Source organism: Gallus gallus, chromosome Z, assembly GCF_016699485.2.
Source record: "Gallus gallus isolate bGalGal1 chromosome Z, bGalGal1.mat.broiler.GRCg7b, whole genome shotgun sequence".
Lineage (NCBI taxonomy): Eukaryota > Metazoa > Chordata > Aves > Galliformes > Phasianidae > Gallus > Gallus gallus.
Genome location: NC_052572.1, coordinates 56,427,084 through 56,440,272, shown reverse-complemented (window position 1 = coordinate 56,440,272; position 13,189 = coordinate 56,427,084). Strand labels below are relative to the sequence as shown.

At 45.2% G+C, this 13,189-nt stretch overlaps 1 long non-coding RNA gene across 1 annotated transcript in view; it reads right to left on the bottom strand.

The window, feature by feature from the left end:
• LOC121108643 overlaps window positions 1–13,189 on the bottom strand; it is a 60,037-nt gene that overhangs the window by 17,149 nt on the left and 29,699 nt on the right. The gene's annotated exons all lie outside the window — the stretch shown is intronic.

The following is a 13,189-nucleotide window of genomic DNA, read 5'->3' as shown; positions in this document are numbered from 1 at the left end:
TTTTTTTCCCCAAGCAGTAATACTCCATTTTGTCCCATGTTCACTTGGTGGCATACTTTGGCCTTTTTGTAATGACAGTTCTACACAGTGACAAAGCACATGCGAGTGCAGAGAGGTTTGCAAGGAATCGGGATTTACTGTAAAGCACCCTAGAAGGGGTTTCTCACTTGCTGCGTGTATGCACTGGTGGTATATGAGGGATGGGCATCAAGCATCCTGTGCAGTTTCACCTGGTGATGACAATGCCTCTGAGCATGGGGTAAGCACCAAACTTCTGCAGAAGTATGCAGGAGTTCATCAAAGCTGTGCTGTTCACCCAGCAACCTAGCAGACTTCAGTGAAGAACTTGGGTTTCAGCTGGAGAAAGTGAGAACTTTTTCAGTGAAGTGAGTGTTACCTTCAGGCCTGTGAAGTGTTCATCAGGACAGCATCCTCTCCTCTCTGGTGGAATCAGACACCTCACTGTTATTTAGATGATTCAGTACCCTTACAGGGGCGATTCTCACTTTCACGTGGTTTCAAACGTACAAGATGGGGGTGGTAGCACATCGCCCAGCACTCTCATGCTCTTCAATCTTTAGTCACGTTTCCTCCAACTGGAGGTTGGTACAGCACTTAGGACATGCTGCTGGGTTGATCCAAAGGACAGGGAAGTTCTCTGACCCGTGCCAGCTTTGCAACAGTGCAGCTTCAGTGTTGGGGAAGATGCCTCTGATGTCCAAAAAAGGAGGAAGTGGAGGTAATGCCCCTCTGATATGATCTCACATGAGCTGATTTACAGCCAAGTCATAAGCACCAAAATAAAGAGTCAGCTAGTTGTAGCTGCAGATACGCTTCAAGTTCAGCTCATGCTCATTGTTCGCTTGCATCATTCTAGATTAGGTGCTGATGTGCTTTATTCACACTGAATTAACTTCATGTGCGTGCTTGCTAACTTCCTGCTTATCTGGATACCACATATGCATATGCCCAATCCAGTTAGGGAGAGAATGAGAAACATAGTGAATGCTACACCATTTAAGTAAGCATAATGAATGACCAGAGTTGTGGCACATATCTGTGCATGTGAAGGAGAAAAGTGAATTAAAAAAAAAAAAAAGAAAAAAGAAAAAAAGGAAAGGAAAAAGAAAAAACAAAGAATATAGCTGACTTCCTCCAGCTGTTTAATTAGAAGTAACAGCTTCTCTCTTGCAAGACTTGCACGGGGCTTCCAAGGTGAAACTCATCCTTTAAGAGCAGCTGGAAATTTCATGTCAGGTTAAATAAGGAAGAGCTGTTTTACACGGGAGTGGGAAGGAATATGGAAATTTGGCAATAAGCAGGCTTCTGCAGGCTGTGCAAAGCGTGATGAGTGGGTAGCTGAAAGACACGGCGCTCTTTAATGAGCAGCTCTAGCTCCCAGGTCTTCCAAAAAACATCTTTAGTGGAGAGTTTCATAATTTTCCAGCATGTGAATAAACTATTTTGGATCACAGGGAGGGAACAATACTTGTGTGAGGATGGGAGTGGCACCATACGTGTCTCCAGTGAAAGGAACAGGGTCACACTCAGAGGCTTAAACAATTCTGCCTCCAAATGAATCAGAACTTGAGGGATGACAGAAGACAAGTGAAAAAGCTTTGAAACGGGGCCAAGGAAGATGCAGAGGGAATATGAATAAAACAAAAGAGAACTGTTGTTGTAAGCTGTTACTAACAACATTTTTGTTTTAACTACCAGAAACAATCAGAAATACACATAATGTAATATATATGTATTTTGGATACATAAACAATCAGAAATGCATAGATTACACATAGTTTATATAGCGTCTATTATAAATTTCTGCTCTGTGCACATGGGCAGAAGGAGAATCTTCACACACAGTTGGCCTTCTGCATCTCACTGAGCCCTGCCACACGTGGGGCGGGACACATGTCTCGCGGGGTGTGCGCTGGGCAAAGGCTGGCCCTGCAGACCTGGGCATGGTTTCCAGGCTGAGCCAGGCACGCGAGCGAGGTTTCCCATGGCCATTGTGCGCTTTGAGCCAGAACAGGAGGAGCAACCCAGATCTGCTTGCAGAGAGGGGAGCGAGAGGCTGGTGGAGAGGGATCCCCACCGTTTGTTCGTGTTAATTTCGTCTCCTCCACCCCACACCTAGATAAACATAAGCGGTGCTGCCAGTCCCTAATTACATTCTTAAAATCCTGTCAGGTCGCGAGGATGTGATGAGCTCTAATTGTGGAAGAGCGTTTAGGGAGGCTTGTAATTACACAGTCATTAAGCTGGTTGAACACACCGCGGTCTCTTTTGCAAGGCTGTGTCAGTTGGCTCCCTCCCAGCTGTGGCACAAATGAAGCATTAAGATGGCAATTAGCAGTCAGCAGGTACCAGGCAGCAGCTCCGCAGTCTGCCGGCCAGCGATGCTGCTCCTTCGCAGGGCCAGAGCATGGAGAGAGGCTTTCTTGGTGCTTCCCCACCAAAGGAGCAGCCCTTGCCATCACAATTCTGCCCCAAATTTGCCCATGCATAGATTTTATTCTTTTTGCCCCTCATGGGCATAAAACAGGAATGATGAGCCAGACCAGCTGAAAAGTTAGCTTCTTGCCATGAAACAGTTTCAGACATCTTGAAGTGGGATGTCTGAAGTTGGGAACTTTCCCAGTGCTCTACAAAGCCCAAAAAGCCTGCGTGAAGACAAGCAGACAGATGATGAGAAGTAGAAAGCTCTCCATCGGAGCCATGCCAAGGGAGGGACCCAGCACTAAGCCTGGGGAGAGAGGGTCTGCATGGAGCAAGGCAGGGACCTGCGGCGGCTCTCACGCTGTGCTGCCCACGTGGCCTCCAGCCTCAGTGCTCTGCCACCAAAGCCTTCCTGACAGACTGCTGAAAATTGCTTTGTCCTTAAAAAAACTCGAGGTTGGCTGAAAGTGACTATTTTTTATTTTTTATTTTTAATAGTTCTTTGCTTTCAACCAGGAAACACTCCCCAGTCATTTTTTAATCATTTCATTTACTAAATGAAATGACTATAGAGCAAACAAAACAAAACTTCTCCTGCCTGTGTGGGAGGAGGAGTGAAGAGAGGTCATTAGAACACTCTCCTTCATCTGCATCTCAGAACTCGTGGCAAACTGTAGCCTGTGGCTTTTACTCAGCTCTCTTCCTTACTTTGAAGATGTTTCATAACTGTTCACCTCCATAAAGGTCAGTTATGCATACAGGAATCACTGCCCAGATCCAGGCCAGGATGGAGGAAGGTCTATCAGGATGCAAATCTCAAGGACTGTACAAGCAGTGTGCAGAGAAGTGCAGCAACGCAGGTTAGGAGGATTTTCCTAAGGTCCACCTGGCCCTAGGACCAGACTATCTGGTGCTGTCAAATAACACAGCTGTGGCACTTGCATAAAGAGTGGAATCAGATCAGTTTAGATGCCTGAATTAGCCTCAAAGATTTGGTCAGAAGGTGTTCCAGGCAAACTGTTGGCTTTCAGCTGTACATCCTAGAGGAAGGGAATGCCTTGGCTGTTGCTGCATCCAGAGCACTCAGTTTACGAGAGCAAACTTAATTCTGAATCGCTTGCCTTCCTGCCACTACTGAAGCATGGTGCCAGCCTTTTGCCTTAGCAGAATGACAAGGAAATGCCACTATAGCAATGTGGGGCCAGAGAGGCCAGGCACAGGTGAGGTGACAACCCTGGGCACCCTGTCATCCCATCCATGCCAGCCATCTCCGGCCCAGCATGACAACATGGCACCAGTGAAGGTGAGCAGGAAGCCTGGGATGTGCCCAGGGAGGGGACATGCCTTGGGTATCAGCTCTCCCCTTCTGCCCAGCAGCACAGCACTGCTTGCAGCCAGCTTCACTGCACATCGCCACATCGTCCTGGTGGGTGTGGGCAGCAGGGCACGTGCATGAGAACTGCTGCTGGAGAAGTTAGAAGCAATTCCCTGCCAAAATGGCAGTGTGCCTCATGCACCATTCAAAAAACACACTCAGACAGCCAGTCCTCAGGTAGACCAAAGTTACCCTTTAGCCTCACTGTCCCCCATGTTGGAGCTGTACGTATGGCTTCAACAGGCCTGCAACACAGGAAAAGTGTCACGTCACTTTATTTGTTTACTTTGTTATCACCGGAGCTGCCTCACTGAGCAATGCCAGGAGGAAAGTCCTCTTTTCATGCAAATCTGTTATGAACCAGAACAGAAAGCTCGTAAAAAAAAAATGACTGCGTGCAATCCAAACTCACAGAACAGAAACAGAAGATTGCACAGTCTCCTGCATTATTCCTGCATGTGTAAGGGTATTAAATTGACTGGTGACAAACTTTAACCAGAACCACAGAATTACTCAGAGTGGCTTGTCCAAGCGTGTAGAAACTATGGTCAGAGAGTCTCCCAATCAGTGGAGGAGATGCCAAGGAAGACAAGTCTTTGCTGGTCCTGCTTTATGTGAAGGATTCTCTTACGAATGGTTTTAATAAAGACTTAATTGATTGTTCTGGAGTCCATCGGGGAAATAAATGTTTATGGCCCTGAGTCAGTCATCTAGGATATATTCCACAAGGCACTTAGAGGTAACCATGGAAGACAGCCAGACTCATATCTGTCATATGATGATGAAGTCCATTAATCTCACACTAATCAAGCACGAGTCAAAGAGAAAGTGGGATTTCTGTATTTTTCTTTTAACCAGCCAGGAGCTGGAATAATCATACTGTGCTTGTAGCACCCAACCAGTATGCAGGAGATGTCAGTTCAGACCCTGGTTCTGCAGCAAGTTTCCACAACTGCCCTGGATCGTATAACTTCAGGATGTCACCACTGTGCTGATCAGAGCTTTCGCCTCCCTTGTTTCCTGGGCACAGACAGAAACAGGCAAATACAAGGAAGACATGACCATAAAAATACAAATTAAGATAAAGCCAGATTCCCGGGCTGCTTAATCATGTAAACCTACAAATATAGCTTGATGACAATGACTCAGAGGAAACAATGACTTTATTAGCATGCTTAGATAGACCTGAACCATAAATGAAAATAAATGATCTACTCACATTCCTTATCATCTCCCAGCGTCTGCTGGAGAGCCACTTTTACCTCAGCATATCTGTTTCTTTCAGCACACTCAGCATCAGGAGGCTCTGCTGTCCCCTTGGAGGCTCCCTGGGTCTTGGTGGCAGCGCGTTGCATGGTTTCCAGCCACGGCACCCACTTTACCTTGGTATTCAAGGGCAGGTATAGATCTGAACTATCTAGCAGAGCATGGCCAGCAAAGAGGGTCACCTCTCTCTTTACTTTTTGTCTCCTGGTCTGGAGCTGTACCTTGGGGAGAAAACAGAAGGGCACTTGTCATTGCTTGGAAGCTCATGTTGAAATGACCTTGGGCTGGAAGGTCACTGGAAGTTTGAGCATTTGACATTCATCTTCATGTTTACCTGGAGCTACAGCACACACATTATTTAGTTTTCTGAGAAAGGCAAATTCTAAACTTTACTACCAAGATTCAGAATATGTCCTTAAAATCCAAGAATGAACCTCCAGAAATTTTCCATAATTTTAAACTCCTTTTTTCTCTCTCTGACCAGGGGAATGCATTGCTGAGAGTTGAGACATCTTTAAAATAATTTTTAAAAAAATCAACCTTGCGCTCCCATGTGATTAACACTATTAATAGTGACAGGTGTGACATCATGAAGACTTGCACAGGAATTTTAAAGAGGTACAGAGAAGGGAGTTGCCTGCTTTTTAAATGATAAATCAACACCACCACCACAAATAAAGCCCTGGACCTTCCTTGGAAGAACAAATCAGCAGCAAAGGAGAAAAGGAGCTCTCTGAAACAAACTAGCCGACCACGGGTTCAGCCATACCTGGTCAGACCTGAGCCAGCTGGGCTGTGAGGGCTTCAGCCAGCACTGGCAGGCTTGCTTTGTGTGACAGAACTGGGCTGGCCCTGACGCAGCTCTCATCAGCACAGCTTCCATCACCTGTCCTGGGTGACAGCACCCTTCTGAGGCAGGCTGAGGGTCAGGGTTAGGCTGCCTGGGCATTTCAGCACTGATGCCCGGGAGAGCAGGGTGCTGGCACCTCTCCAACCACACGAGACCCTGCTCCAACCACCGTTCATCTTTGGCCATCCCTGCATTTCTGCACTTACATTTTTGTGGTGCCAAAGAGGCGAGCTCTGGCAGTGTTTGGCACCATGGGCAGAGCGTGAGCTTGGACAGAGGACTGGGAATGAATTTGCTATCGTTTTCCCATTTCTTCCCCCCTCCCACCTCTTTCTCCTCACCTTTCCACAAAGGAAAAAGTAATGGAAATAACTTTTCTACCATTTGAAGAGAAGAGGGAGGATTTTATTTAAATATATATATATATATTTTTTTTTTTTTTAAGAAAACCTGATACAGAAAATAAAATCTATTTCTGTCCAAAATTAAGTTCTGCGAGAAACATTTTTTAGCAGCAGTGGCCCATAACTATCTCCTCCCTCTTACAGCATTTTTTTGCCATATTTGCCAGAGATATGTGTCAGCATCACAATAATGTTTTAGCAGCAGCACTGAGTCTTTCAGGTTGAGCTACTTGTGGGTTGCCCTATTTCCCTAGAACATTTAATGTGATCCTAATTGGGTTAGGGCAACTGTTGACAAGGGAAAGCCTGGTGAGACCTCAGTAATGAGTCTGAAGTTAGAAGATCAAGGGACTCCCACCCAGGCAGGTGTCCTCGTCTTTGCCATGAGCTGCCCTCTGCTTTACCATATTCACTTACTGTATCTATGCATCCGGCAGAGAGCAGGCGAGACCCCTGATAAATGTTAAATGCTGGGGCTGTTGTTAAATGGATGTTGCTGAGAGTTGAGTAGAAGCTTGCGTTGAGGGTTCAGTTGAGTTGAGTTGAGTTTAAAGCTTGGGCTTGAGGTTTTTGTTGGACTGGGTCCAGCGCAACCAGGGAGGCACAGACAAGGACTGCATGCTTTAGCTCTCGCTCAAGCACATGGTGAAGCCATTGCTCTCCTTCCCTCCAGAGCCAATGGTCACTCTATGTGCTCATGCCCACAGACGAGGGCAAGTGTAGATGTCAGGGAGAAAATGAGGCAGAGTAGACATATGCAAATAAAAGCCACAGGGAGACAGTAAGGGCAGGAAACACCCTGAAGACAGAAGTCTACGCGTCTACTGCCAGTCATTATAACAATATTGGCCATCAAGTGCAGACACGATTACTCCGCTGTCTCCCGCCTGGCTGCCCGCGCTGTCAGGACTTTAGTCCTACACATCAGGAGAGAGTCAAAGACATTGAACTTGGGACCTCACTTTTTCTGATAAGGAGAATGTGCGACAGCCAGACCAAGGCTATAAGCTTGCTACCTTTTACACACTGCAAGTAATCCCAGCTTCATGCTGATATTTAAAAGATCTTTGCCCTTTAGCTTGAACAGGAAATCTTAAAATAGAAAATATGCAGCTTAAAGGAAGGGGTGAGGCTCACTTGAAACATAAGAATGTACATTGGGATAGGAAACAAGGAAACAACAGGTTGTTAAGAAACTACAATTCAGTTGTTACCAAAAAAAAAAAAAAAAAAAAAGTGAGTGAGGCCTAATATAGATTTCTTTCCCTCCTCCTTCATTAGGGATCAGTAAAAATTATTCAACTTTGTCTTTTTTTAAGGTTTTGACGTAAGCAGAGAGAAAGTAGCTCAGAGGCACAGAGGAAAGAGAAAGGCTGCATGCAGCGTTGAAGGGAGAATATCAGCCTCCAGGTGATATCAAGTGATGCCACAAACCCAAGGGCTCTGCTGGCTAGGTTACAGGTCAGCCCCAGCCCTACTGAGGGAGGAATATTAAGATTTTCAGATCCTCAATGGCTTCTTGATTCCAGCACCCTACGGCTAAGGCTGGAGTTGTTTTCAATATGGAACAGAGATGAAGCTGTTACCACGCTGACAGCTCTGAGCTTTGCTACCCTGAGGATAAATAGCAGCAAAGCCAGGAGATTTTGCAGCAGCCAGCTCTGGGCTGGGACACTATTTTGCCTCCCCAAGACCTGCCCTGGCATCCAAAGCCTTTATGCCCCTGGAGCTGCTCTCCCAAAGGCAGCTGTCCTCCTGAGCACCTGCCTCCAGTATGATGGTGCCAGTCCAAGGCACATGCAGAGCTTGGTCCGAAGGGTCAAGCTCCTGACATGCCATGTGCATTGGTTGCTCTGCGCGTCCCAGACGGCACCACTGACGTCAGGTTAAACTTTTGCCTGCCCCGTTTCCTTGCTTAGTAAACATTTTCTCTCTTTATTATGCTCCAATGCCAGATGGCAGGAGGGGAAAAAATTAACTCAGTACTATTAGCAGTATTACAGCCTTTCAGCCTTGCCCTTTCAGTCTAATTAGGGAGAGCTATTGCCAAGACATACTGCGTCCACTGCCAGCTGCGCTCCCCCCGCACACTGGCATGATGGGCAGCACATGCAGTAGAAAGCCTCATCGAGGCCTGCAAACAGGGTCTCAGGACACAGACAGTATCTCACTTCCCTCCCACCACTGCCCAAAGCTTTTGTCTCAATGGAAGCAAAGCTGAATGCTCAAGGCACTTTGGGTGAGCAACAGCAGCGTGGGGACATAGCAGCCTCTTGCACTTCTTCCTCGTCACTACCATGAGAGTGGAAGACTTCCCCAGCCTTCCAAAGAAAACCAGATACTGCGCTAGACTTTCTTTGGGATGCTGAATTTTCACAGCTTCATCAGCTCCCAGCAGGAGCCCCAGCCTTAGGCTGAGCAATGTGTAATGGCAGTCAGCTCTGACCTTTAAACTGAGACCCAAAATGTCTTCTATAGTGCCACCATGTCTTGTTATATGACCTAACACTATTTCCCAGTGTGAGTGTGTCTGACCCTGATGTAAGATCAGCCCTTCTCTTGCCTACCCCAGTGCTACTTCAACAGTATGCAGGCAATGACTGTTTCTCACCAACATTACGGCCAAAAAAGTACAGCACTGAAGTCAGTTCTGGGAAAGAACTAAGGAACTGCACAGAGCCAGCTGCGGGTTCCACAGCACTGTAAGCAAACTTAGATCTCACTGTCCAGGACCCACTGCAAGCAGGAAGGTGATGACATATTAGAAGAAATGGTTGCTTTTTGGAAGGTTAGCCACACTCAGCTGCATTTCCCCCCCCCCCTCCCCCCCCCCCAATCTTTGATTACTGTCTCCATAAACAGACTGAAATGAGTGAAGATGACAGAAGGGACATCCTTTGGCAGCCCAGGCAACCCACAACCCAGATCTTTCTTCAGCTCTGAAGCTGGATCTGAGTCCTCCAGTCCCATCCTAAGGGACCGCTAACTGGATTTACCAGGATGTTTGTCCATTTCATTAGACTGGACTCTTGGCAATCACAGGAGCTGTTCACTGCCTTTGCTGTTAATTCAGCAGTGGCTGGAGAGAAAGCAAGGAAAAAGCAATAAAATGCCATCAATGGGCCTTGGCACCTGCCATTGCAATAAAAACACTGCCAAGGACGCTTTATCAAGAGTTCATTTGCATGGGCATAAATTGCAAGATGCTTCTCAGAGTTCATCTCACCCAAGAGAGAAGCAGGCTGCCTATGTTGGGAAGATACTCAGTTAAGGACTGGAAGCAGGTGAATCTTGCTGGAGAAATAACTGCATAGAAAGAGTCAGGTGTTCACCACCCTTTTCTCTCTTCTACTTCCACTTTCAGCAGCAATTCCTCATCTAGGCCAGTGAATAAATATATATCAGTATACATATATATTTTTATATATGCTATATATAATATATATATATATATATCAGGGTATATATCAGTACATATCTCTTCCATATGTCTTTCCAGTCATTTGCTACTGTTCCTTCACCTATCTAAATGATATACAGGGTCCTCAAGTGCAAGTGCATCCAACAAAGAGAGCATTTGAGGAGCATCCTCAGGTTGCAGATCATGCTGTAGGGAAGGCATAGTCCTGGCTGCAGCACTGGGACTGATTGCTCATTGGCAGTGGCACTATGTCTAAGATTGCAGAGCATGTTTTGTGGAAACAGCTGTTTGTGGACAAATCAACCCAGTGCCTGCAAAGAGGGAATATGCCAGCGCTGTTGTTCCTTGGCCTTCTTGGTCACAGATGGCATCTCCACAGGAACATAAAGCATACAGCAATGGACAAGAGTGGATGGGATGCTCCATGCTGTCAGCCAGTACTCTTAGTAGAAGTGGTCACAAAGCAGGGATTTCTCACTCGAGTAATGTGGAGTAATTCAAAAGCAGGTGTGTTTGGCTGCAAGCAGAGATGACTGAAAACATTCCAGCTACCTTGCAGTAATATGCACTCTGCTAGCTTGCACTAGAGCAAACTCTCAGCCTCTCGTCTGAAGCCAAATATGTTTCTTCCCTCTGAGAGATCAAGTAACCTATCTTGCTGCATCATTACCCTACAGCCTGTAGTGTCCTGTTTTATTTTACAGATTATACAAGACAGCAGTGTGTTCTCACCCACATCAATAAAGATGCTTGTTCCACCTTAGAAAAAAAATCCCAAACTCCTTGGTGTCAACACAGACTGCCTTGAGCAAAGCTACTTCTAGACTGCTGGATGCCCTAGGTAAAAGTTAGGACCTTTCTCCTACTTGCGCAGTGGCTGATTCGCCCTCACCTTTTAGCTTAGTTATCTTCCTTCACCCTGCAGCAGTGACTCTATCAGTGCCTAGCACTAGCACCAGGTCTTGCCTTAAGCAGGTAGTTTAAGCTGCTGTTGTTTGCATTAGGTGCTAGTGACATACTTCCAGAAGCCATGGTTTGCATTGGCATACATGTCTTGCTCTTGGGCTTAACTCTCTAGGTGCAAAAGAAAATTGCAACCTGCTGGTCTAAGGGCCTGTTCTGAGGAGATGGGTCAGGAGCTAACGAGCTGCTGGGAGCAATGAGATATGCACCTATCTCAGGGCAGGCCCCTGCCAGCTGACGCACTGTGTCTGTAGTGAGGCTTATTCTTCTAGGCAGCTGACAGAGTGAAAATGCCTCTTGCTTAAATGATGGTGTTAATGCATGGCTGAATAATCACTATGGGGTAGACTATCCCACAGTGCTGAACCCCTTCAACTAATTTTATTACAGACTAGTAACTGCAGACCACCTAATCTCCTGTGGGACATAGGTGGATGGATTAGCCAATGTAACATCCCCTAAGTACTCATCACGGCTTGAAAATCTGGTGGAGATGCGCTGGTAGCCTCAAATAAACTCTCCTCCTTTGGAAATCCAGCTGGGTGGGTTCTAGAGGCTGTCAGAGCCATGCAGTGTAGAAAGGGAGTGTGAAAGGCTCAAAAAGAAGTCACCCTTTGGAAGGTAGAGGTTTCCCAGGAGAGACACATTTCTAGCACCACCACTGAACATCAAAGAACTGGAAGGAAGACACTCCCAGGACCCAGAGATTTCACCTGGGCTAGGTTGTGCTCTTTCAGATCTTTCAGTGTGGCAGATCCCAGCACTCCCTGGAAAAAAAAAAGGGGGGACGGGGGTGGGGGAGGGGGGTGGGGGGGCAGTCAAGAGAGATAAGATGAAGACAATACATTTTGGAGGGACAAGGAAGCTGGCTACATGCTTGTTTCAGCTGGTGCCCACCTCACACCACACCGTGGTGCTGGGGGCTTCTAGTACCCAAGTGAACATTAGAAAAGCCAGAGCAGGCTGATTTACCCACATTTAGTAGTTTCACATGGCTCATCTGCCCTTACAACCTTGAGTGAGGATATGCATCTTGAGCAACTGTGATTGCAAATTAGGTGGCTTTCTCCAGAGGATTTATTACTAGATAAGGAACTGCTCTCGAATGGCCAGCTATTAAACCCACAATAAATATCCTATGTTGGGAAGAAAAGTGCTATTTCCACACAGGGGAAAAAAAAAAAAAAGAGAAAACAAAAAAGGAAGAAAAAAACAATTGGCAGTGGGCATATAGCTTTCTGTGAAGGTTGCTTCGGGTGCAGTTTGCTGTATTGTATGTTTCCAGGGAAATAACTATCACTACATTAGTCAGTCAGATTATCAAGATCATTTCTTATAAACCCAATAAAATGCTAAGGTCTGCTGCTGCTTTTAGGTCAGATAAAGAGGAACAAATTTTTTTTTTTTCCAAATTTATTGCAAACCTAACAAACTCTATAAAGATGTTTCAAATTCATTATAAGATGGGTTCATTTTTAAGCCATAATACATTTTGGGAAGCCATCTTTAAAAATAAATAAGATAGAATACAGAATTCTTAAAACTTTTTGCTCAAGGTTTTAAATAAAGCCTTTGGTTTCTCTTGGTCTACCTGATATGATAATTATAATCACATTAAGTTAGTTGATGAATCCCAAAATGATAGCGATGGCTGTTAAAAATACAGCTCAAGTGTTATGCATAAGAGAAAAAGCTTGTAATGCAATCAGTGAATAAAGTAAATGAAATGTAAGAGACAATCAGAACGGCTAACTCTGAAGCCAGCATCAAAAAGAAGAAATATACATGCACCAATTTCCTTCAGTCATTCTATAACGGAGTTCAACTAATTCCATGTGTTAAAACATAATGTCTCTGAAGGGTAACCCTGCTCTTTTCTGGCACACTTTGTATTTCTGTCCAAATCTACCTGCTGCACCAACGCTACTCAAAACTCCACTATCAGCTGTTTGAATTAGACAGTGCTGGAGCTGTTTACCTACCTTGCTTTCTGTCAGAATGAGTGCTGATTACAATACAATAATAACTGGTTTAATTATCAACCAGCTTTTACAAATGTAGCCAGTACACACAGTTTTGATGGGTTTAGCTGTATGAAAAGTATGAAGGGTGTGGTTATTACCACAACTCTTCAGGGCAAGGAAAGATTGCCTTGTGGAATGCCAATGAGATCCAAATGCTTTGGGCTTCGACTTAGATATATTAAGAAAAATCCTATCTTTCAAAGTACTCTCAAAAATTTTGGGCAAATTGAAATTAGAAAGAATTCGATTACAACTAACCCAAAACAAAATGTCCCTGCCTTTCTGCTCCAAGGTTAATGAAACTATTTTTAAAATAGGAGTTCTACAATAAAGCCTATTCAGATAAATGCATCTTTAACTATATGTTGAGTAACTATAGCTCAACACAAAGGACTTGATGAAAATGCACTGAAGTCATAAAGTGGTTTAGTTTTGTCTAGTCTG